This window comes from Panthera onca, chromosome E2 (genome assembly GCF_046562875.1).
Source record: "Panthera onca isolate mPanOnc1 chromosome E2, mPanOnc1 haplotype 2, whole genome shotgun sequence".
NCBI lineage: Eukaryota > Metazoa > Chordata > Mammalia > Carnivora > Felidae > Panthera > Panthera onca.
The window spans coordinates 52,197,226-52,221,512 of NC_138353.1; the positions used below are offsets into that span (position 1 = coordinate 52,197,226).

General features: G+C 48.6%; 1 protein-coding gene and 1 long non-coding RNA gene across 2 annotated transcripts in view; both read left to right on the forward strand.

Annotated features, from left to right (window-relative positions):
* WWOX (WW domain containing oxidoreductase) overlaps positions 1-24,287 on the forward strand; it is a 977,838-nt gene that overhangs the window by 458,990 nt on the left and 494,561 nt on the right. The window lies entirely within an intron of this gene.
* On the forward strand, positions 12,536-17,782 carry LOC132690911 (uncharacterized). The gene is made up of 2 exons (XR_009615526.3): positions 12,536-14,520; positions 15,783-17,782. It is a non-coding gene; the product is annotated as an uncharacterized LOC132690911 (long non-coding RNA).

Genomic DNA, 24,287 nt, shown 5'->3' on the forward strand with positions numbered 1-24,287 from the left:
AAACCAAACGGTAATGGAAAGAACTTTTGGGTTTCACAGGGTCCTTTCCACCTTTCACATTGTGGGTTAATGCATAAGCAGCAGGAATAGAGTTGAATGTGATGACTTGCTTATATGGGTATTGTTTCGTTATTAGGAAAATCACGCTTGTCACATATTCACCCCACCTTTTGCTTTGAATCCAGATTGCTGCCTTTCAGGCTGGGGCCCGTGAGGCAACCCCTGTAACCCGGCTGGTGTGGAAGTGGCAGGCTCCCCGGGCAGTCACAGAGCCACCTTATTTTTGGATCTGTGGGGCCTTCTGCGCACCTTTCCGCATCATTCCTGAAGTGACCCCGGGGACCTGACCCGACATTTGTCAGTGCCAGCCTGTTGACTTCAGGAAAGCATGTATGTCTTTGTGCCAAAGGGCGCAGGGTGCGTGGCAAACGGACCCCCCCCCCGTTCCCCATCACCTTAGTCTAGTGTGGGACCACCCCTTCTCGACACTGAGGCCGAGTGAGGCAGAGTTGGGGTACCAACAACCGTCACTGCCTTGAAGTATTTTACGTACACCCCAGAAATATTGGCATAGTTGTCTTTTAAATGCATTCTTAACTTTTCCTTTTCCATAGCTCTTTGCAATGCTTTGTGTAATCGGTCACCACGTGTTTAATAAGCCCTAGTTCTGGGCTGGGCGTCGTCCACGGTATTGCCCTAGTCTTGCAGTAAGGCGAGGTTAATGCATTGACGTTTCAGAAATAGGGAGCGTGTTCTGAGTTTGGGGCCTCTCCTGTGTGATTCTAGCTGTAAAATCATTTTTGTAAGCTTAGGGATCCCAGTTAAATTTAAATGTTGAGATTTCTACCATGTTTGGAAGATTGGAGGCTGGGTTTATGACATTATGGAAACATGGTCCATACTCTCCATTGCTCATATACCATCCCTGTTGTTTGACAAGGCGTGGCCACTCTAGAAGGTGCCAGTAGGAGCTCCGGGCACTGCTCTAGACCCCGGATCCTCTGGGTCAGGGGATGCCTCTGCCCTTGTCTCCACGTCCCAGGACTTGGTGCATGGTAGGCTCACAAGTGTGTGTTGAGAGGAACTGAGGAAGGAGGCAAGAAATAATGCCTTAGGAAGTCAGTAGAAACCGACTTAGAACATTGGTCAGCTTCCCCTTCCCTTGGCTAGAACCCTCCACCTTGTGACTCATGAACCCGCTGGTCTCACAAAGGTACCGGTGGCAGGGGTTCCCTGATTTCTCTGGGTGCGTGTGCATGTGCCAGTGCGTGTGTGTGCACTCACACGCACCCAGCTTTTTTCTCTTTGCCATTTTTTTGTTGCCGTTATGTAAGTAAGTAGGATGCTTGTTCATTTTTTGTTTCTTCAGCAAGGGACAAATTTAAGAAAGCAGACACGGTCTGAGAAGAGCCGGCGCCCCGGATGTGCCCATCAGTTTCTTCCCCAAGTAAGAGGAGTGTGCAACAGAGACCTTACTCAGACCACTGTCCCTGTGGGGCAGGTTCCTCAACCCAGCGATGGTCTGTGCAGCCCTGCCAGATAAGTCTGGTCATTTTGTTCAAGTCTCCGAGCTCCCTGGTCAAGTCAGTTGTAGAAAGTGGTAATGAGCCTCCTTACTGCGCGCCCGGGGTTCCCCTCACCGGCCCAGCTCCGTGCAGGGACTCGGTGTGAACACAGGTGGCGCACGTGAGCAGCCGCGTGAAGAGGCTCCGTGGCTTTCTCCGGGCTTGCGCCCCGAGGGCGGGCGAGGGTGAGAATCCCTAAGATGTGTCCCCAGTCCCCCCAGGCTGGAACGAGCGCCCTGCCCACACCTGAGCTCCTGTGGCGCGTGCACTTCCCCCGCGGCTGCCACCCCATCCTGCCAGGTTCCAGGACTCCCGTGTGCGCGTCCCGTCCCCTCCGCACCGTGTTGGGCTCCTCGTCCCCTGGGCCATCCTCGCCGTGTCCCGGTGTCCCAGGGACTTGGGATGAATCTTCGTCGCTCCGTTGCGGCGTGTCTATCCATCACAGTATTAACTGACCTTTCTGTAGCACCATTTCGTTCGCACGATACACATGGTTACAAGAAACTGATAACGAGTCAGGAAGGGTTTTTTGATGTTCATTTTATCAACAATGCTAACAGCTAATATTTCTTGAGCCCCATCTGCGGGCCCCCCATGGCCTTCCGCACCGCCTTGCGTTATCCGATGAGGTTTTCACCACAAGCCTGTGAGGTTGTTCCTGTCCACACTTTGCCTATGATGGAAGTGAGAACTGACTGGCCCCAGGCCACAGGGCAGGAACTCAGGTCCCAGTGTTCCTGACTCCAGAACCCTTGCTCTTAGAGATTCCCGAGCTCAGTCGGCCCTGGAGCCATTGTCGCTTTGGAGTCGCAGGGCGGCCGGAACAGAGCACTGCGGCCCCAGAGGCTTAGACAACAGACGTTGTCTCGTGGTTCTGGAGGCTGGAAGTCTAAAGTCAAGGTGCCGGTAGGGTTGCCTTCCTGTGAGGCTTGTCTCCTTGGTGCACAGTCCTCTCTCCTCTTCCCATGTCCTCACAGGGTCCTCCCCCCGTGCGCGTCTGTGTCCTGATCTCCTTGTCTTGTAAGGACAGCAGTCGGATTAGGGCCCATCCTACTGGCCTCATGTTACCCTAAACACCTTTTTAAAGGTTCTGTTTCCAAATACGGTCACATCCTGAGGGACTAGGGGGTTAGGACTTCAACATGGCAGTTTTGAAGGGAACAGGATTCAGCTCCTAACAGGCCTCTTCTTGGACAGCATCAGGGAACAAAGCCAACATCGCTTTAATCTTTGTAATGTGTATAATGACTCATGAGAGCGACTCCTACCCCTGAAAGATAGGACCAAGAGGAGAGGAGACGGCCGGGAGCCACAGCACTGTGACACGCATTGGCCCGTGGTCCAATACACTTAGGTGACCAGCTTTTCACTGGCGCCCTGGATGTGCCCATCAGTTTCTTCCCCAAGTAAGAGGAGTGTGCAACAGAGACCTTACTCAGACCACTGTCCCTGTGGGGCAGGTTCCTCAACCTTTTGATTTTTATTTTTGAGAGAGAGGGAAGGAGAGAGAGCGCCAGCTCCAGCGGGGGAGGGGCAGGGGGAGAGAATCTTAAGCAGGCTCCATACTGAGCATGGCCCAACACAGGGCTCGATGAGCCCTGAGATCTCAGCCCATGAGATCATGACCTGAGCCAAGATCAAGAGTTGGACCCTTAGCTGACTGAGACACCCAGGTGCCCCACCTTTTTTTAGTCAAGTATAAGCAGGAAAGGGCACTCGCTTTGTGTATATGCTTCAGTGAATTTACCCAAACTGACATGTGCGTGTAATGAGCACCCACATTAATAGGATGATTCCAGAACCCCACTGGACCTCTCGGGTCCCCTTCCAGCCTCTACTGCTGCACAGTTTCTAACCTCAGTTGTACACAGCTTGTAACTGTAAAAGCAAAGGAAGATGATGGTCACAGTAAAAAGACAAGAAAGCCCCACAAAAACATACACACCTTATCTCTATCTGGATTCCTTTAGACCCAGCTCTGCTCTTAATTAACCACGGGACACTGAGGACACAATTTGGTCTCTCACTTCGGCGTCCTCTTCTTTCAAATGAGGTGAGACAATCTCCAGATGATAATGAATATAGAATACCTAGGACAGGGTTAGACACACAGCCGATCGAGGCGGTACACTTACGAGCTAATAAGGAAAGGATGTGTAATAAAGGATGTGTACAAAGGATGTATAAGGAAAGGACGCCTTTGGCTTTCTGGAAGCGAGGTTCCTAACCAGTAAATGACAGGCTGGTTTAATCAGGTATTTACCGGGGGATCGTTGTTAAGGGGCTAAAGGGGACGGGCCGAGACCTTCTCCGAGGAACCTGCTGCTTGCCTGGACTGGAAGCCCTCTGGCGGCAGTCCGGCCAGGTGGGGTGCTCTGTGTTCTACAAGTTTGCCCCGTGCAACCTTCTTTCGAACTTTCTCTATCCACCACAAGGTACCGGGGAGCTTGGGACAATCAGGGTTCCCGCTTTGTCCCTGGAAGGAAGAAAGTGGCTGTAACAGTGACAGAGATGCCACGTTCTCTCCAGGCTAGACAGACACTCAACACTGGGCAGAGTGGAACAGTTTCCTGTCCCCTGTATCCGGGATGCTTGTCCTCGGACAAACTCCCACACGACACAACATTTTAATATTTACCAGTGTACCTGCAGCTCCTTGATACACTTGTACTGCACATGAATTGATTTTCAAGAAATATATTTGGGAATTTGTTTTTTTTTTTTTTCTTTCCTTCGTGCTCTTGGCTTGGCAAGACGCATATTTGCATAGAAATAATCTTGAGTGAGCTCTCCTTGCAAAGGTGTCAAATTTATAAACATCACAACTGTAAAGACATGGTTTTGGATATGGATTCCAGCTCCACCCCCCCCACCCCCCCACCGCCAACCTCAGTTTATTTCTTCCTTCATTTGTCATGTCTGGGTCACCACACATTGCGTTTATTTCTTTGGGATTTTGTTTCTGAGCAATTTATTTGCCCAGGTGGTATTTCTGTGTGTTAAAGCATATTACTATATTTTATTTTGTTTTATTTTACTATGCTTTCCATCACAATTTCAAAATAAAACAATCCGATTCTAAGGTTCTTTAAAGCGTCTCTCTGGTGAAGGCAAGGCATGTGGTAAAGCCTTGCGCCTCCTGTCCCTCCCTCACCCCCATGGTGCACAATTTATCTTTTGAAGATGCTGGGCTTTAATAGGTGGGGTAGAGCACAGAAACCAGATGGTTTCAACTCACACCTGTGCAAGTGCCAGGATTCCGAAAACATTACAGTTAATGGCCAGAATCAGGCTGCCAAGCCTCGTGGAATCTTACTTAACTGATATGTCATTTTGGTTAACTGAACTTTTCAGTTAACCGGGAGCTACGTTGGCTCCTGCCCCCTCCCCCTCCCCCGCCAGCCAGTCCCTCCCGGTATTAAATTTGCTTCACTCCCTCCCTCTTCTCCAACCTTACCTGCCCCCAACTCTTTCCTCTCGATGTGTCTTTCTCTCTTGGTATCGCTTATTCTTTCCTTGTGTCTAGAAGCCTCAGAACCTGGCTTTTATTGGCCAGCTTATCACATTCGATCATTCATTGTCCTCGGCGAACGTCGTGTTGTTCTAGTCTTTCAGGCAGCTAGACACAGCTGCCTTTGAGCCTGCCTTGGCTTTTCCTGGTGCTTTGGTGCTCCTTGATGCCCAAGTTTATTGTCGCCCTGATAGAAAGAGGATTTTGGTTACCCGGTCGTCAGTTGCCAAACTTTGACTGTACGTTTTTTTTTTTTTTTTTTTTTTAACGTTTATTCATTTTTGAGACAGAGAGAGACAGAGCATGAACAGGGGAGGGGCAGAGAGAGAGGGAGACACAGAATCTGAAACGGGCTCCAGGCTCTGGGCTGTCAGCACGGAGCCCGACGCGGGGCTCGAACTCACGGACCGTGAGATCATGACCTGAGCCAAAGTCGGACGCTTAACCAACTAAGCCACCCAGGCGTCCCTTGACTGTACATTTTAAGCATACATTTATTTTATTACATAATACCTAGAAACCCATTATTCTAGCAACACCTTGAGAAAATGTGATTATTTGCAATAAATACAGGGTTCTATCTTGATTCTCTCCACCCTCCAAGATTCTAAATGCTCACTCATAAAAGAAATAATTATTTTTTTAATGTTTTATTATTTACTTTTGAGAGAGAGAGAGAGACAGAGACAGTGAGAGAGAGACAGTGGAGGGTGGGGGGAGAGAGGGAGACACAGAATCTGAAGCAGGCCCTGGGCTCCAAGCTGAGCTGTGGGCCCAGAGCCTGACATAGGGCTTGAACCCATGGACAGTGAGATAATGACCTGAGGTGAGGCCGGAGGCTCCACCGACTGAGCCACCCAGGTGCCCCGTAAATGAAGTCATTCTGACCCTACTATGATGAAACTTTGTTTAGACGTGAAGCCCTGTGTTTTCTTCCTCTACTTGGCAGGTGGATCCTTAGGTGGCCCCACTGATTCCCACTTCCTGGTATCCACTCCCTTGTGATATCCTCCCCTTGAGTGTGTGGAGAAATGGACTTCTAACCAATAGAATATGGAAAACATGATGGGATGTCACTTCATCGATTAGGCTACATCACATTGCAAGGTGAAGGGGTCCTGCAGATATAAGTAAGGTCCCAGATCAGTTGGTGCGAGGTCAATCAGAAAGGTTATCATCCTGGGTGGGCCTGGATTAATCAGATGAAAGCCCTTTAAAGAGGGTCTGAAGCCAGAGTCTCCATTGATGGCTTTGAGGAAGTAAGATGCCATGTGGTGAGAGGAGCTATGGAGTGGGCAATGTGACAAGGAACTGCAGGAATCTTCTGGATTGGTCCAGAATATACCACAAGAAAATGGAGATTATCACTCCTACAGGCTGGAAGAAATTAGTTCTACCGCCAATCTTCGGGAGCTTAAAGGTGATTGAAATTCCCCTGATAAGTCTCTGATGAGACCACAGCCCAACCCATAAGCCATGACCGTACTCTTGACCCATGAAAACTGTAAGATAATAATGTAGGTTGCTTTCAGCCACTAAATTTGTGGTAATTTGTTACACAGCAGTGGGAAAGCAATATAAATAGTGCAAACTTCATTCTTTCCTATTCTGCACAGCAAGTTCTAAGTTACTCAACAGAACTCAGAGGACAGCCAGGAAGATAGTGATCCCATAAAAAACATGCATTTTGTAAGCCCCATTTCTTCACAATTTTCATCTGTAAAGTAAGAGGAAAATAATACAGCGCCAGGCTTTCTTTGAGCACTTCAGACATACTTTTACCTACAGAGACAGTGACACATATTGTCTATCCTAAAATGTTGTCGGGAGCAGCTCACGTGGCCGGAATGTGGCCCCGTCTTTCCTCCATAGGTCATCTTGTGACTTACAGAGGAGAGACGCGGTGACTTCAAGGTATAGGTCACACTGTCCACTTACTTTATAGATGAGGAAAGTAACAATCCACAGCATCTCACAGGTAGAGCTCAATATAAGTCCTCCGTCTTGAATCACATTGACCTTGTAGGTCATATGATTTCCATTAGTTTACAGAGCAACCCAAGGGCAGAAGTGAAATTGGAATTTCACTTTGGAATTTCTGAAACCCTGTTTTATTTATATATTTATTTAGTTGTCTTTTTTTTTTTTTTTTTCTGGCCACCAACCATCTTTCCCTTTGAAAACTCCCCCAGTGCCCCAGCATCAGTTTCTAAAAGGGATATATTTCTAACTGGCAGGTCCGGTTGGGCTGTGCGAAGTGTTCCCTACCTTCCCTGCTCACCCAACCCTAAATAATCGTCTGTGTGTTCCTTTTATTGTCACCTCTGAAACAAGATGAAGAACCCAGTGGTTTGCTTTAGAACGCATTAACTTCTTTATCACATTAATACTGACTTATATCTTACTTCCCACTTGCAGTAAGAAAACCATTCACTTCTTTCCCTCACAGGACAATATCTTTAATAGCTTCTGTGTGTTTCCTATTTTGGGCTGTTTCTGTATAAACAGACTAATCTAATAGCATGCTGAACCATCTAACTTGGCAGAAATTCAGAAAATCACTCATTTCTATGGCAAGCTGGGATGCCAAGCAGGGGGGAAAGCCCTCACTTTTATTGCAGAAAGATTTTTCTTAAAGTTGTCTTTCATGAACATAATATGTCTATCATTTAGAATTCTCTAGCACCCTGACTAGAAATTATTTATTGCAGAAAGGCACAATGCTGAACGGGAAAGTATTATTCCCCTTACGATTTCGGGCTTGAATTCATTTGCCTAAAGGAGCGGGATCTTATGAACACAGTTTTGAATGCTGGCATGGTTATGAAGGATGGTGCTCACCTCCAGGGTACGTGTCCAAAGCCGTTTTCATTGAATCTGCAAGGTGAGAATATCATGGCCCCGTTGCAAACCTGGCTGATGGCCTGGCCAACCCAGAGTTCCAGCCTCTGTCACTGGAACGAGAGCCTGTCTTTTGGAGGAGGTGTTCTTGCTGAGATTCTAGGACACCCCTCTCCCCCTTTGCTTGGCTGCCTCTCACAGGTTGTGGGTCCCAAGTGGCCCAAAGCCTTGGCTCCCACTTCTGGTCTCTGAAGCATTGATGGATCATGAACCATGCTGGTGCAGCCACTGACACCTGGCTTTTCTGGGGAGACAGGGGTGACCGGGATGCCCCATGCTCCGTGCCCTTCTCCACGTCTCTTCTAGCTGTCGCCTCCCCGTAGGCCAGGAGTCCCTGGGGCCTGTCCACTTAGGGCTTACATGCCCCCCTTCATAGTATCAGAGTATGTCCCTACCCAAGCAACCCCCAACGCACTTCGAGAAGGTCACATCCTTTTCTGTATGCTGTTCTTTCACATAGTGTGTGCATGCTTGCATGTGTGTGTATATATACACACACACTTTTAAAACAGACTTTTTTTAAAAAAATAGGCTTTGTTTCTTGATCAGTTTTAGATTTATACAAAGACTGAGACACTAGAACGGACTTCCCGCATACCTCACACCCAGCTTCTCCTATTATTAACATCTTACAAAATCAGGTACATTTATTACAGTTGAATAATATCAATATATTCTTATTCACTCAAGCCCACAGTTTATACACATTTCCTTAGTTTTTACCTAGTGACTTCTTTCTGCTCCAGAATCCCATCCAGGGTCCTACATTACATTTAGTTATTAATGTGTCCTTGGACTCCTCAGACAGCAGTAGTGTCTCTGACGTCCCTTGTCCTTGGTGACATGGGCAGTTGTGAGGAGTGCCGGTCCAGGATGATGTACGACGTCCCAATATTCAACTTTGTCTTAATGGTTTTTTTTTTCCATGCTTAGACTTGGGTTTTGGAAGAGAAGACCTCAGGGTACAGTGTCCTTCTTATCACGTCATCAAGGTCACATATTGTCACATATGTTAAGGTGAATGATCTCTATTAGACCTTCTTCACCTGGCCTAAGCAGGATCCGTCCCTTTCTCCCGGATACGGTTACTCTTTTCCTGTCCATCCCACACTCTTCCTTTTGGAAGGAGGCTGCTGTGTACAGCTCACGCTATAGGAGTAGGGATTTATGTTCCCACTCTTCGCAGGCACAGCATCTACATAAACTATTTGGAATTCTTTTGCATGGGAGATTTGTCCCTTCTCCCCCAGTTATTTATTTATTCAGTCATTTATTTACAGCCTTGCAGGCTCATGGATATTTATTCTCCGCTTCGGGTTATAATCCAGCACGACTATGTTGGTCTCCTTGCTCATGTTATTCCAGGCCTGGCCATCAGGAGCTCTGTCAGTTGGCTCCTGTGCCCCTTTTGTACCCCGCCGTCGTTGTAAGGTGCGCTTCTGTTTTTGTTTCTGTTTTCATTTTCCTTTTTTGTTTTGTTTGTGTCCCCCCCCCCACACACACACACAAAGGGCAGGATGCTACTGGGATGTCTGGGATCTCAGCGGCATTGTTTCTACTCTTAAGAGAAATCTCATTTGAGCAGTGAAGGGGGTGGGTGAGTTCTTGCTCTCGTTTAACATTTTACCCAATTCAGGGACCGGAGAGACCACTGTCTCTCTTAGTGCGTTTCCCACCATACCTCTCCCAGCAGATGGAGCAGATGGGCCGTCGAGCCTTCCCCCTCACCCCTGCCCCGGCCACACAGCTCAGCCTCCAAGTCCCAAAAAAGGACAGGATGTCAAAAATGCTCAGCCAGGGAGAAGGTCTGGGTCCTGATCCTGGCCCGGCCCCAACTTGGGCGTCTCAGTGTGACCTCTGCCCCTCTGCACCTCCACATTGAAGGGTTTGCCTCGGCTGGTCTCCAAGGCTTCCTTCAAATCCTGAAGTTCTAGGATACTGGGAGTCCTTGAGTAAAAAGAAGTCACCCACCAGGCCTCAGGTGTGTCTGTTGGAAATCGTGTTGAAATCATGGAGAAAAGGAGAGGAGCAAGAGGAAAGAGGTGGACCTGAGCTGATAAAAAGAAGAATGAGAATGAGTGTGTGGGGCGAGGGTGAGGAGAGAAGAAAGAAATAACTTGGATGTTAATCCCTGTGAAAATGCCGCAACAACTCATTAAATACATAATTTCTGAAATTTTAGCTAAGAAACTCAGGACCACTAAGCAACAACATGAGTGGCATTAACTGTCTTTCATTTCTGAAAAGGTTACTAGATGAATAGAAGGTGCAAGAGAGAGAAGATAGTGATTTCAGTGTGTCAGGCTTTGACAACAGCAATGCACCCTTGGGCAGCTGTACAAATCATAAATTTCCAGATCAAGAGAGGCATTGGCATTGGTCAGTTGGTCTTTGGACTTGGCATTGGTCAAGCCACATCTGGAATCTCATTTTCCGTGTTGGGTATCATTTGATAAGAACACTAATGGCAGACTGGAATTGGTCCTTGGTAGAGTGACAGGAGTGACGGGGGCCTTGGGACCAGGGCATTAGGAGAGGGGTTGACGGAACCGGAATGTGTTCATTCTGAGGAAGATACAAGAAACACCTGCTTTTGCAAGGCTCAGTAGAGGACAGTCAAGTGTTGTCCTACAGTGGAATGAACCTCTACACAAAGGATCCGTGCCCTTTGTTGGGGCCGGGAAAGCAAAGGCTGGATGCGTAAACATCTGGTACGGCTGCCATCGATGGGATGCAGCTTTGGAGACAAGTGTGGCTGGACAGGCACCGGGATCTCTCCCTCTAGTTGGGTTCTGTGGTACTAATGCTTCCTGGAGCTTTTCCTTCTTTTCACTTCACTGGCTCTAAATCCCAGCCCCTATCAGAAGTCCTTTGGTTTGCTTCCAATGCAAATTCCAGTCCCTGTGTGGATATTCTTATGCACTGGGAGTTGGGGGGCAGTGTGAGATCCAGTGGGCAGACCTGTGTTTCTGTCAGGTTCCCTAGGTGATTCCTACACATGCCAGGAGTCGAGGAGTACCCTCCGAAGTGGATTGCCAACTCCTTAAGGATAAGAACCATATTTTCTTCCTCTTTTGTATGCGTCCCCATACAAGGATAATTACAGAGAATAAGCACAGAAATGCTTGTTGGTGGATTTATTCCAGAAAATTTTTTTTTAGCTCTCTTTGTATGGAACTTTGCAAAATAAACACCATGATCACCCCATGCTTTGCGAGTAGCATATGCTAGAATGGAATTTCACTGCCTTAAGTTGAGTGTTAATTTCTTGGTTTCAACTGAATTCTGAACAGAAGAGGAGACACCTTGGAAAGGTGTGAATGTCGATGCCGAGAACTGGCCAGACACTTCCCTTCCAGCACGTTCCATGAGGGACTAAAAGGCCAGCTGTTTTGAACCTCCCATTTCGTGATGGTTCCAGTTTCCTCCTCACTGCGCATTTATCTTGCATATTTAGGGGATGTTTCCATTCTATTTTATCTACTTTCCATTCTGAGGTCTTTTGTATAAGTATTCCCTTGAACCCGTTCCAAGAAGCAGATTTTTAACCCAATAGACCACAACTGCAGTGCTTTATCATGCATGCATATTTCAAAATGTGAATGTAAGTAGATTTAGCAAAGTTAAAACAAAATTAAAACTTTCCAAAGGGTACTTCTGCTTGTTTTTCCACGTTGGACTTTCCCATCGGGATTCTTACGCCATTTAGAAGACTCTAAAAACAGGAAGAATTTTCACTTGGGTCTTTTTTTTTTTTTTTCTTTTTTTTCTCTCCTCAAGGGATAGGGTACAGAAAACACTACTGAGGTTTGGCCTTGTTCTGTTTTCCTGCACCACCCTCGCTGGCAGTGGTGGGTGAATTCTGAATCTCGGCCATTAGCCGGATTGTTAGCACGATTTCTGGCTGGCACCTTGCCTCCCCTCCTGCCTCTGTTGAAATCTTTTCTTCAGGCAGACACTAGAGTCATTTCTCTAAAACAGAAATCCCATTTTGCCTCTCCCTGTGTCACCAACCCCCCCCCCCCCGGCCCTTCATATCCCTTAGGACAAAACCCGCAATCCTTACCAGGTCCTTCACGCACCTGCCACTCCCTGCCACCTCCTCTCACCCCACTCCCCTTCCCCCTGGAGGCTGCCAGCACCCCCCCCCCCAACTCCTGCCACAGGGCCTTGACACAAGCTCTTCGCTCTGCCTGGAGTAGTCTTTCCCTCCTACTTAACGAATACACTCTTCTTTCTGACTTCCCAGGGCTCAGCTGGATCGTACTTTCAAGAACTTGGAAAGTGACTTCATCTTTCTAAGCTATGTTTTCTGCTCTGTACGGTGAGGTCAATACCTGTCTGTCCTTCCTAGGATTTTTTGAAGGGAAGTGAGGAATAAATGATACCATTCACGAAAGCACTTAGCATCCTATTTGGTACATAGTAGGTGGGCATGTTCTGAGCACTGGCAGCCATTATTGAGCTGGTCAGCTGCCTCCACCCTAAGTCCTTTCCTTCAGATGCTCTCACTCCTGTTGCTGCAGATGTCGTGGGCTGGGGGGAGGGGGTGCGGAGACCAAGAGAGGGAGGGGGAAAATGGGGGAGATGGCGATCTAACCCTTACAGTGCCCTCCACCTACCACCAGAAGACCCTCCCCAGAGGGTCTGTGTGACTATTTCCCCAGAATTCTTATGTGGAAATCCCACCTCCCAAAGATGCTGGTATTAGAAGGTGGGACCTTGGGGGGGGGGGGGGCGCTGAATTCGTGAGAGTGGAGCTCTCCTCAGTGGGATTCTTGCCTTATAAAACGGGCTCCAGAGAGCTCCTCCAGTGTGTGAGGACAGAGAAAAGGCTCTGGCCCTGGAGCAGGAAGAGGGCCCTCGCTCACGGGACCTCTCTGGCACTCCGTTTTGGAACTTCCAGAATCCAGAGCTGTGAGAAATGGCGTTTGGGTGAATTTAAGCCACCCAGTGTCTGGTATGTTGTTACAGCAGCTGGAATACACTGCACACCCCCTTCCTTACATTTTGGCCTAATGGCCCTTGAGTGTAAGGGAGAGAGGGGCCACGTGGAAGAAGGACCTAGCATTTGTTGTCATTGTCTTTTGATTTTTAGTGTTTATTCTTTTTGAGAGAGAGCCAGAGCCAGAGCCAGAGCCAGAGACAGAATGTGAATGGGGAAGGGGCAGAGAGAGAATTTGACTAGGCTCCAGGCCCTGAGCTGTCAGCACGGAGCCCAACGCGGGGCTTGAACTCTCGAGCTGTGAGATCATGAACTGAGCCGAAGTCGGACACGTAACCTACCGAGGCCCCCGGGCGCCCCTGTTCTCGTGGTCTTACAGACAAAGACGTGGGGATCTGGAGTGACCAGGAGGAGGTCACCCCGTTAGTCAGGAGTTGGAAGTCAGGGCTCCTAGATCTCAAAGCCTCATCTTCCCCACAATCCTGCCCTTTCTACCAAGCAGCCATGCACTTGGTGTGCCTTTAAAAGGGAACCACGAGTTCAGGACTCTGTTCGGGTCCTTCCTCTAGAACACACGCAGGGACAGGGCCTGCAGCCTCTCCTCATGCAGGTTTCTGAGGAGCGCACAGGCAGACAGGCCCCTGGCTCCGCGGTGCCACTGCGAAGTCCCCTGCTTGCCATCAACTGGTCGCCATGAGTCCTTCTCAAGAAAGCCACCTCTGCTGCCTCCTGTGTGCTTTTCTGCTCCGCTGTGCAGGGGAACGTTAGCTGGCCGGCCTCTCTTTCTTCCTTATCGCACGTGTGGTGCATAGAGAGGACTCTGCAGGACGTGAGGTGCGCCACGGCCTAGCCTGTGCTCCGGAGCACGTCATATGCGGGCAGACGCCCGTTTCACGTTCCACTCGCATGTAGGTCAGCCAGGGGAGCGGATGTAGATCAGCAAGGGGAGCGGGGGCAGGGGGCAGGGTTGTCTAGGTTTTTCTGTGCCCGGGACGATGCCGGCTCAGCCCTCCAAAGGGCCGCGTGTCCTTTTCGGAGCTGCCCCCTGGCGACCCACAGGTCCAAGCCCTCACTCACAGTGGCAGCTAACCACGGCGCCTACACCACGCTTTTGCCTCACCTGCCGGGGCACCGCAGAGCAGGTGCAGCTGGTGGGCTCGCCGTGGTCTCCTGCACCACATGCCTGCTTCCCCCCATATCTATAGATGCTCGGAAGAACACTTCCGCCAGCAGAGTTCATTCTTCTGAGACTTTTACCTTAAAACACGAGTGCCCAGGGGAACAGGAAAACCATAAATTGTTGTCAGCTAAGAACTGGCGGCTGGTGTAGTGTCTAACAAGTATCTTGTTACAAGTGAATGTTGAAATACCCACATTTGGCAATAAGGTGCTTCTGCCTTTTATGTATTTGACGGATGCGTAACTCGTCCTTTTGGTATCTCGTTCACTTACTCGGGCACCGGCAACGCTGTTTGGTTGGGAGAGCCACAGGAAGCGTTACAGTTCTAGGGACGTCGGGTGGCCGGGATGGGGCCTCCCTGCAAACACCATTCAACAGAATCAGGCTGAGAGCCAGTGGCCCGGAGGCTCCGAACTAGGTCAGGACGTGCGTGCGTGTGTGTGCGTGTGTGTGTTTGCATATGTGTGAGTGTGAGAGACTGTGTGTGCATGTGATTGACGATGAGTGTGCGAGTATGTGCAAATGAGTGTGAGTGAGAGTGCGTATGTAAGTGTATGAGAGTGTTTATGTGAGGGAGTGTGTATGCGAGAGAGAGCGACAGGGTGTGTGTATGTGTGTGTAGGAGGTTGGGGCAAGTGCTGAACTTGTGCACAAGCCCGGGAGGAAGAAGGCCTGTAACGTTGTGGATACGTACTGAGCTTGTACAGCACACGGAACCAGACTCCGTGCCGTGACCTCCCTTGAGGTGGACGCACAACCCTGGCTGCACCCCTGCGGCATCCGTTTCCCGGCTGCCCACTTTGCCCAGTATCATTAGATTTCACATCTAGCTGTGTCCGATGCCCGAGCCACGCCCTGGCCCCCCAGTGTCTGCGGTGGAAGGTTGCCCGATGCAGGGCCAGCCGGTGTCCAGCTCTGGGCTGGGATGAGATGCGCGAAACCCTTTCAGTCTAAGTCTCGGGTGTTTTGCCTGTTGGAAGGATGCCTGGCTGCTCCTTTAATCGGTCATCCAGGAGGCCCGAGGAAGGATGGCTGGGGGCTTAGATCTTGGCCACGCTGCCTGACTAGATCCTAGGGACCTTGGGGACGGCTCATCTGGGAGGAAGGGCAGGGGTTCTGAGGTGCTATTTCCACCCAGACAGCAGGGGAGGCACAGTTGCTTGAAGTGGGTTGTTAGGGACTGAACGTGTCCCCCCACATTCCTATGTTGAAGCCCTAACCAACGTGATAGTATTTGGAAGTGGGGTCTTTGGGGGGTGATTCGGTTTAGACGAGGTCACGAGAGCGGGACCCTTGGGAGGGGATTAGCGCCCTTATCAGAAGCGGAGGGCAGAGATATGGCCGTCTCTCTTTGTGCGTGTGCACTGAGGAAGGGCCGTGTGATGACAGAGCCTGAGGCACCGTGGGCAAGCCCAGCAGAGAGCTCTCACCAGACACTGAATCTGCCGGTGCCTGGATCTTAGACTTCCGAGCCTCTAGAGCCGTGCGATATACATGTCTGTTGTTCAAGCTGGGGTGTTTTCTTACCGCACTTGAGGAGATTAAGACACCAAGGTAGTGTTAGCTAAGGCAGAACTCGACGTTGCCCACCTGCGCCCATGTCCTGGCTGGGCCATTTACTTTCTGGGCATCTTGGGCAATTCACTTATCCTCTGTGAGCCTCGGTGTTTCCATCTACAGAATGGGGGCGGTACCGAGCTCTTCCTCAGAGCGTTGCGAGGATCAGATGCAGAGGATGCTCGTACGGCACACACTCACAGCATCGCCGTTCACCTCATCGTCATCAGTGCCATTCACATCGTCATCACGGTCACCATTGCTGGCCTCGCCATCATCATGAAAAGCACGAGGTTTTGATTTGCCCCGAGCCTGGGTGTCCACCTTGGGAAAAATCTGTGAGTGGCAGATACTCATAGAACTCCGGAGTTGGACCGAAACCTCAATGAAATATCACCGCATACCTGTCAGATCAGCTGTTAGCAAAAATGACCAAGAAATGTCAAGAAATAATAAGTTTTGGTGAGGATGAAGAGAAAAAAGGAACCCTCACGCATTGCTGATGGGAATATAAACTGGTGTGACTACAATGGAAAACACAGTGGAGGTTCCTCAAAAAAATGAAAAGTAGAACCACCTTATCATCCAGCAGTTGCATTTCTGGGCATTTATCTGAAGAAAGAGAAGACACCAATTTAAAGAGATCTACACACCCCTGTGTACATTGGCACATTAGTTACAGTAGCCAAGATACAGGTGCTACGTCAGTGTCGATCAATACCTGAACAGATAAAGATGTGGTTGGTGTTCATGCACAATGGAATATTACGCAGCCATTAAAAAAGAATACAGTCTTGCTATTTGCAGCAACACGGATGGACCTCGTGGCTGTGATGCTAAGAAAAATATGTCACAGACAAAGATAAATTCTGTGTGATTTCACTTCGATCTGGAATATATAAGACAAAAAACAAATAGAACAGACAAAATAAGGGGGTCTCATAGATACATAGAACAGACCGTTGGTTACCAGAAGGAAGCGGGTTTCGGGGGGTGGGTGAAATAGGGGAAGAGGATTTTCCAGTTACGAAATGAATATGTCATGGGGATGTATTGTAAAACCCAGAGAATATAGTCAACAATGTCGTAATAACTTTGGTGACAGATAACTAGGCTTATCGTGGGGATCACTTAGTAATGTATAAAAATACCAAATCACTGTGATGTACCCTTGAAACTAAAAGGCTATTGTGTGTCAGTTACACTTCAGTTACAAAAAAAAAAAAAAAATCTCAGAAGTAGGCCTTCCTGTGCTGACATCAGTGGTGGCCACTTTCTGGGGGTGGGGGGGTGGAACGCTTTGGAAACCAGGTCACAGAGGAAAGTGCCTCTTGCTGTTCTGGGCTCAGAGGTCTGCTGTGGAAGTGAAGTGCAGAGGGAGCCCGGCCTCATTGCATCGATAATACGATCCCGTAACTCATTCTGCCGCCATGAAGGTGGACGGACGGTCCCCATCCCTGCCATTGAACACTGCCCGTGTTTTCCTCAGAGGGGTATCTGCTCGCCAGTGGTGATTAGAGTGCCCCGAACAGGCCCTTGCTATTAAGAGTTTGTGGCTCCAGTTTAATAAAAGGTAGTATATTAAAATGGAAACATGTTATTCTTGATAAGGACTAGACATATTATAGGGCAGATGAAAGCTTTGATAATGCAAAATGCAGGGAAAGGAAGCGAAGGGGTATGGAATACCTACTACGCACAGATTGCTTTGCTGGACGCTTTGGAGGGGCATCACTGCAAAATGCCCGTGCCACCCAATGAACCAAGCCCAGCCTCTCTGATATATTAATATATTTAATTATCAGACTTTCAGCATTAAAGGAGATTACAATAGAGGCATCCAGTTGATTGGGGAATAGTTGCTGCAAATGATAAGCTCTTTTGAATAAGCCGATACCGGCTTAATGAGGTTTTGCAGTGTGTTATTTTTTTCCTGATAGAAAATCGAGTGACTGCTCTCCTCCCCCACCACGCTCAGTCCTTTCGCTTCCTAGTAATGACCCCCTTTTCTCTTGCTCCATGGGAACTTTTAAAAATTTAAATTAATGGATTTTTTAGCCTCCAGTTTCTGGAATTCTAAGAGGGTCTGAAAGGTAAGTGCTCAATTACCGAGGCATGCGAACTTAGCTAGGGAAGTGAAAATAGAGAGGAGTCCCCCCACCTTCCCTGGAGTTGTGTGTTTTGTTTCTGGAAGAGGTTCAAGAAGTATTGAACCTCCAGTTAATTTGGCTGGCCCTTTCGGATAACTTCTTCCTGGGGCGGCATGAGCTTCATCGCTTAAAGAATTCATAAGACCAGTCTGAGGGCCTCTGTACTGGGGAGAATTCCTTATGTTAGCGAAGAGGCTGGTGTGGTTTGAACTTGCCTGCCCAATTCCCGACAGGCGCCTGTGCCCGCTTGAGGCAAACCGATGGTCCAGCCTCCCCGGTGCCTGGCCATCTAGAGCACATCGAGGAACCTGCAAAAATAAAAAATAAATAGCACGCCTCAAACACCCAGCACACCTCTTCCATTTTCGACATGTGCTCCCTAATCCTGTGATAAGTATTCCTGCCCCCGTGTTACCGATGAGGCTTGTAACAGTTCAAGCAGATGGGCCATAGTCACGTCACTCCTCAGTCGCCCACTTGGCATTTGAAATCAGATTTTTCTGGAACTTTCTACCATGTTGCACTCCCTTAGTCCCTGAGGCCATCCTCATAACAAAGAAATGAGGAAAGGGGGCTACAGACGCTGTTCTTCTGGGGGTCCCTTGGTAAATGGCACAGAACTAAATACATAGTGGGCGCCCTGTCTCTTCTGTCTGAAAGAAACGTAAGGACCTTAGAAGTGGAGCTGTTGGTAGTGGTAGGGCATATGTGGCCTGGGTAATGTTCTCCTGGCCCAGGACCTGCTGCAGTGTTCGCCCCCATCTCCCATCCCGCGGGAGCTCATCGGGGACCTCTGTAGGCGGTATCAGCACCCGTGAAGTGCAGGGTACATGGAAGACTACTTCCTTGCAGGCCCTTTCCTTTCTCCAAGAGGAGGAAAGGTCTCCATGCCTGGTTCCACCAGTGGACAGGGAGTCACTTTCAACCCACTCACCTGTCTCTCTGCAGTGTTCGATTTCCCTCCCCTGGGATGCGTGCATGCTTCACGAAGCTGCCTCTCTCCCGGATCTCCATACCTCCTGGTCCACTCCAGTCCAGCTGCTGGACTAGCTGTGTCACCCCAGGCACTACCCACAGCGTTTTGCACAAGACAATTTAAAAAAAAAAAAAGCGTGAAGGTATTATGACGCTCCCATTTTACAGATAACCCAACCAAGGCTTGGAGGGGTGAGTGATTTGTCTAAGTGTCCTAAGTAGCCCCGGGGAAGAGTCAGGATCTGAACCCCAGGGGCAGGCACAGGGGTCTGCCGTTCCATTTTTAACCCTCTCTCCTAGTTGGTTGTCCCTTCTTATTCCCTGTCCCTCCCCCTCCTCCTTGGCTCTGCTTTCCTTCCCCTGCCCAGCAAGCCCTCCACCACCTTTTTTTTTTTTTTGCCTCTGTGCAAACAGCACTGGAAAGGCTTGGCCTGCCTAATGCTTCTGACTTTTCCTCGGTGCACCACCCCCAGCAGCAGGCTGGAAGGGATAGAAGGGGGTCAGAGGCAGGATGGAACACTTCTGGTTCCAATGAGATACATTAGAACATTAGAGCTTTTCTGTTACTAAGTCACTCTCCCTCTCTGTCTTTCTCTTCCCTTTGGGAGGGAATGTTGTCATTCCTAGGAATTCATCCTAAAATGAGAAATGATTCGATTTCACAGTTGTAGCTCCTATGAAGATTCAGGGTTTGTTTTGTTTTGTTTTTTCCCATTCCCAGTCTTCAGTCCTAAGCATGTAAAAAACAAAGAAAAGGAAAGAAAAAAACCGTGAGGAATAAAACTTGAACAATTTGAGTCTGAAGCAAGAGGATTAAGATGTCTGGGAGCTGGCGGTGGGAGCCTGATGTCCTGCAGGCCTACTGAGTGTCAGCTCTGCTTTCCTTTTAAAATTTCCCGACAGGCAATGAGGGAGGTATATGGAGGCCACTTTCGAGGTAGGAAGACTGAGGCTGAAAGACTGGCTTGCTGTCCAGTGCTCGGTCGCCGTTGTTCTGTTTTGGACAATAAAATAAAAAGGGGGAAAAAACTCAGAACCGTAAGCCTGTGTAGTCTGGCTGCATTGGGTGTCAAGGCACACAGGATGCTTCTGCAGGTGATCAGGTGCCCGAGGTCACACAGCAGGGTTCCTTACTGACTTGGGAGTAACCCCAGGGTGGGTTCAAGAGGACTCTGCAGGAGAGGTGGGACTGGGGAGTGCCCCCCGCCACCGGACTCCGGATGCACCTGCTTGATGTCTCTGCAACTGGCCCGTGCAGGCACAAGACCCACTAAAAAGGGAGAGCGAGGGTCTGAGGTTAACCCTGGAAGGACTAGGAAGAAGTCATTGGGGGCCACTGTTTGTTTCATTTTTTAAATGTTTATTTATTTTTGAGAGAGAGAGAGAGAGAATATGAATCTGAAGCAGGCTCCAGGCTCTGAGCCCTCAGCACAGAGCCTGACGCAGGGCTCAAACCCATGAACCGTGAGATCATGACCTGAGCCAAAGTCAGATGCTTACCAGACTGAGCCACCCAGGTGCCCGATGTTACCATTTTAAATTTGGCATTGTGCTGGGGCATTTCCGGAGCCTGGGACCATCCAGACCTGAGAGTGACAAAGGCAAAGCCAGCAAACAAAGCTGGGTCATTTTCATATGGATGAGGTGTTCAGAATAATAATAATAATAATAATAATATTAATAAATAAAGACAGGGTTAAACATCTATCTTGATTCTAAGGCACATAGAGGGTCTCTGAATCTGCACACAAATGCAGGCTTCATTAACAAATGAATTACCAATATTTAAGGAGGAATTCACGTAAAAGTCCAGATTTCCCAGTTCTCTTGAAATATCCCAGTACCACCGCAGGCCAGCTGCTCTGGGCCAGAATTCTGGCCTGCAGGCTGGCCCTGTGGGCTTTTGACTGTTCCATGCATGGAGTGGAAGGAAAGAGGGACTTTGGGTCAGAAAGAGCCACGAGCTGCACACCTTCCCTTGGCTGAACATTAGTTTTCTCATCTGTGAAATGGAACCGCTGAAACCTACCCACACAGTTGCTCTAAGGGTGAACTTCACTAGCAGATGTAAAGTCCTCTCCAAGTCCTCAAAAAAGTGATCGTAACTATTTAATTTTTTAAACCACCCGACCCAATTCCTTCAGGGTTTAAAACATGAAAAGCACGAAGCCCAGAGAAGTTTGGGAGAGGGATGGAAGGAAGGTAGGCTGTATTTTGTGAACAGGTACCTCCTCCAGAAATCATTCTTTTCCTTGGATTTCGAAATGGCCCCCACAGAGAACAAAGCTTTCCATACCTGTGTTTATTTTTCTCAGGTCTAGGGTTCCCCTGGGAGATTTTCCTAAAAGAAAAGGCAGGGGAGCCCCCCACCCAAGCCAGAATCCAATGCAAATATGACAATACAGCCCCTCCAGGGTAGAAGAGGCTCCTTCTTAATTAGAAGCATGGAAGGACATACCCCATAATTGTGGCACTTGAAGCGTCAGGGCTATCAATATTGGTGCCTCTTTCATTAATAAACCGGCAAAGTCAGAACGCTGCCGGAGTGGGAAACCTTCCCCCCCTCCCCTCTCCCACCCCAAGTTCCACTTAATCAACTGCAGACTCGATCAAACAGGAAAAGAACATGTAAATCAGCTGCATGAATTCTGCAGGGCCCTAAATAGGTAGAAGGAAGAAGGGAAAACATGAAAGGGAGCCTTCATCCGTTTCGCCGCAGATGCCCGGGCTCTCTCAGTGAACCTAAGCAAGAGGTAGTCAAACGGCCCCGCAGATTGCCAGGGACTCGGGGAAAGCCTGGGTTTATGTACGGATTAGCACGGTGATAGACCCTGAGTAGCAAAAGACAAAGACTAATTACCTGACAGAGCTCCCCTCCACTCGCCTGGGTCATTGAAATTAATTTCTGCTTTCAGGCTTGGCAGCAAGCAGCTGCAGTATTTCAGTTCAATACTCAAATTAACGGGGAGCTGAAATTATTTCTCTGCGCAGGCGGCATTAGAGGAGTGGGTTACCAAATAGATCTTGATGGCAGACACCAAAGAAAGGATTATTCCTCCCTTTTCATCAAGAGCCTCGGGTCCTTGGAAAGTGCAGGGCTGGGGCGGGGGCGGGGGGGGGGGGGGTGGTGGCAAGGAGGAAAAACAACAACCAATTTACCAGAGAGTTAACACTTAAGTACTGTGTTGGATTAGGTGGGACATACCTGCAGACCCCCTGCCCCCCAGATAATGCAGTTTCTCTCCATTTAACAAGAAATTTAAACACACAGCACTTTTGCATATACCCAAATTGGAATTCCTAATCCAGGGATATTACCAAATACCTCTTCTCCTATGTTGTCGGAAAGCATTTGCCCTTATCTCCAGGACCAGGAGGCAGGTTGGAAGGGGGCAGTGGGGAGGAGGTATGGGGAAAGAGAAAAGGAGGAAGACGTCACAGGTGGGATTTGAACCCAAGGATTGGGTTTCCAACCTCATCTTTCTGCCACTTCCCATTGCCTTTCTTTTTTCTTTTTTCTTTTTTTTTTTTTTTTTTTGCTTAAAGTCCCTCTCATTGCTCCTCCCTCCCTCTCTGGGCTCCCCACTTGTGTTTCAGTCTTGGTGACATCTGTCACCTTTGTGGAGCACCTCCTGTGTGCACCAGGTCAAATTCAGTGCTGCCTGGGCCAGCAGTGCCCAACTCATTTGTTTCTGTGATGCTCCTGCCGCCACGACCCACCTGATGGATAAGATGCTTGGCCATACTAAGCCCCCACGTTGTCACCATGGGCTTCTGCCAGCTAAGACACCTGCTCGTGGGTCCATGGAGAGCTCCCACATTGACCTCCATTTCTTTTGCTGCTGGCGATCCTGGCTCCCTATCAGGATGCATCATTGGGGAACCCTGGGCGTGAGGCACATTCATCACAGATATGCAGGCAAAGCATCTTTCCTGATTTTCCCAGCCCTTGTTTGGGACCCAGTCCAGTAGTTAAACAAATTCTGGAATCCTACCGCCTGGGTACACGTAATGCCTTTCATCCTACTAGGCATAAACCCGTGGGATTACTGCTTGTAACAGTAATATTATGGTACCTACCGCGTGGGGATTCTGCAAGGATTAAATTAGTGAATGGAGACAAAATGTATAAAAATTTGCTTGATACATAGTAGGCTCTTGGTGACTATTAGCGCTGCTATGATCCCTGCCCCTGGTAACCCAAACCAGATAACCGAAGGTAAGGGCCTCTTCTTTGTTCCCTGGAAATGGCAGACGAGCTCTGTACAGCTATCCAGACCCGAGAAGATTCGGTGGTGCTTGAACTTATAAATTCATAGCTACTCTAGCCTTTGTAATGGCTAAGGATGCAAAAGGAAGTGTATTCTTTAGAGAACAGCAGTAGTCCCCCTCTGTCAAAAACTTACCACGTGCCAAGCATATTCGCATTTACCTCACAACAAAAAAAGAAAGGAATCAACCTTAACAAAATCTTATACGCTGCGGAACCACAGGAACATCTGTGACCCCACAGCCAATTCAGGGACAGCACAGGGACTCGAACCCTGGTCTCTGTGTCTCCAAGCCCACAAGGCAGCACATGCCCCTCTGTTCTCTGCCGAGTCACCCAGGAGTAGCAATTAGGCCCGTCTCACATGTCCAGCTTTAAACCTGTGACCTCGAGGCGAATGACTTCCACATCTCATTACCACTCCCCTGAGCCACCCAGGCCCCCGGTGGGACAGGGAGGTTAATCAGCCACGCACTGAATCTGCTTATAAGGCTGTTTCATGTACAATTTTTATATCTTGGCTCCTAATAATGGTCCCATTATAAATGATTGTCTCACTATGATATACTGGTTTCTCGCCTTCTAGGAACTGATTTAAAAGGGAGCCCCAGACTTCTCGTGCCCGCAGAGTTTATTCATATTGCGATTTTTTGCTTGCTCAGCAGCTTGAGTGGTGTGGGGGACAGCCCCCCTCCAAAAAAAAAATATTTTCTTCCCAGCATGAGGCAGTTGCCATTATTAGTGACCTCTAGCTCGCTTGATATCTTGATAATACTTTATGAACAAATCACTCGTCCTTCTTCCATTGCACCCCCCGCCCTGAGCTTCCTTTCAGACAGGTAGTGCCAGTGGCCTTTGGGTCCGTCGCCTTCCTCTTCCAACCAAACCAAAACGTTCAAATTATTTCTAGGGTGACTTGGGAGAACAGGTCATAGGGGGATATATAGCATCAGGGGATATATTTTCAAACCAAAAACCTGGGCATATTTACCCCACAAATATTTATTTAGTGCCTATTATGGGTCAGGCACATGAATATACTGCTGGGTGCAGCAGGACGGAATATAGGAGAATAAGACACATTCTGAAGATCTGGAATGCATGTTAGGAATCTAAATAGGCATATAAATTGGAATTACGAAGGAAAATTGCACTTTGTGGAATTCTTTGTGCTAGTTATTATTAATATATGGATGATCTCCGGTCCTAGCCCTCAACGAGTTTAAAATCAAG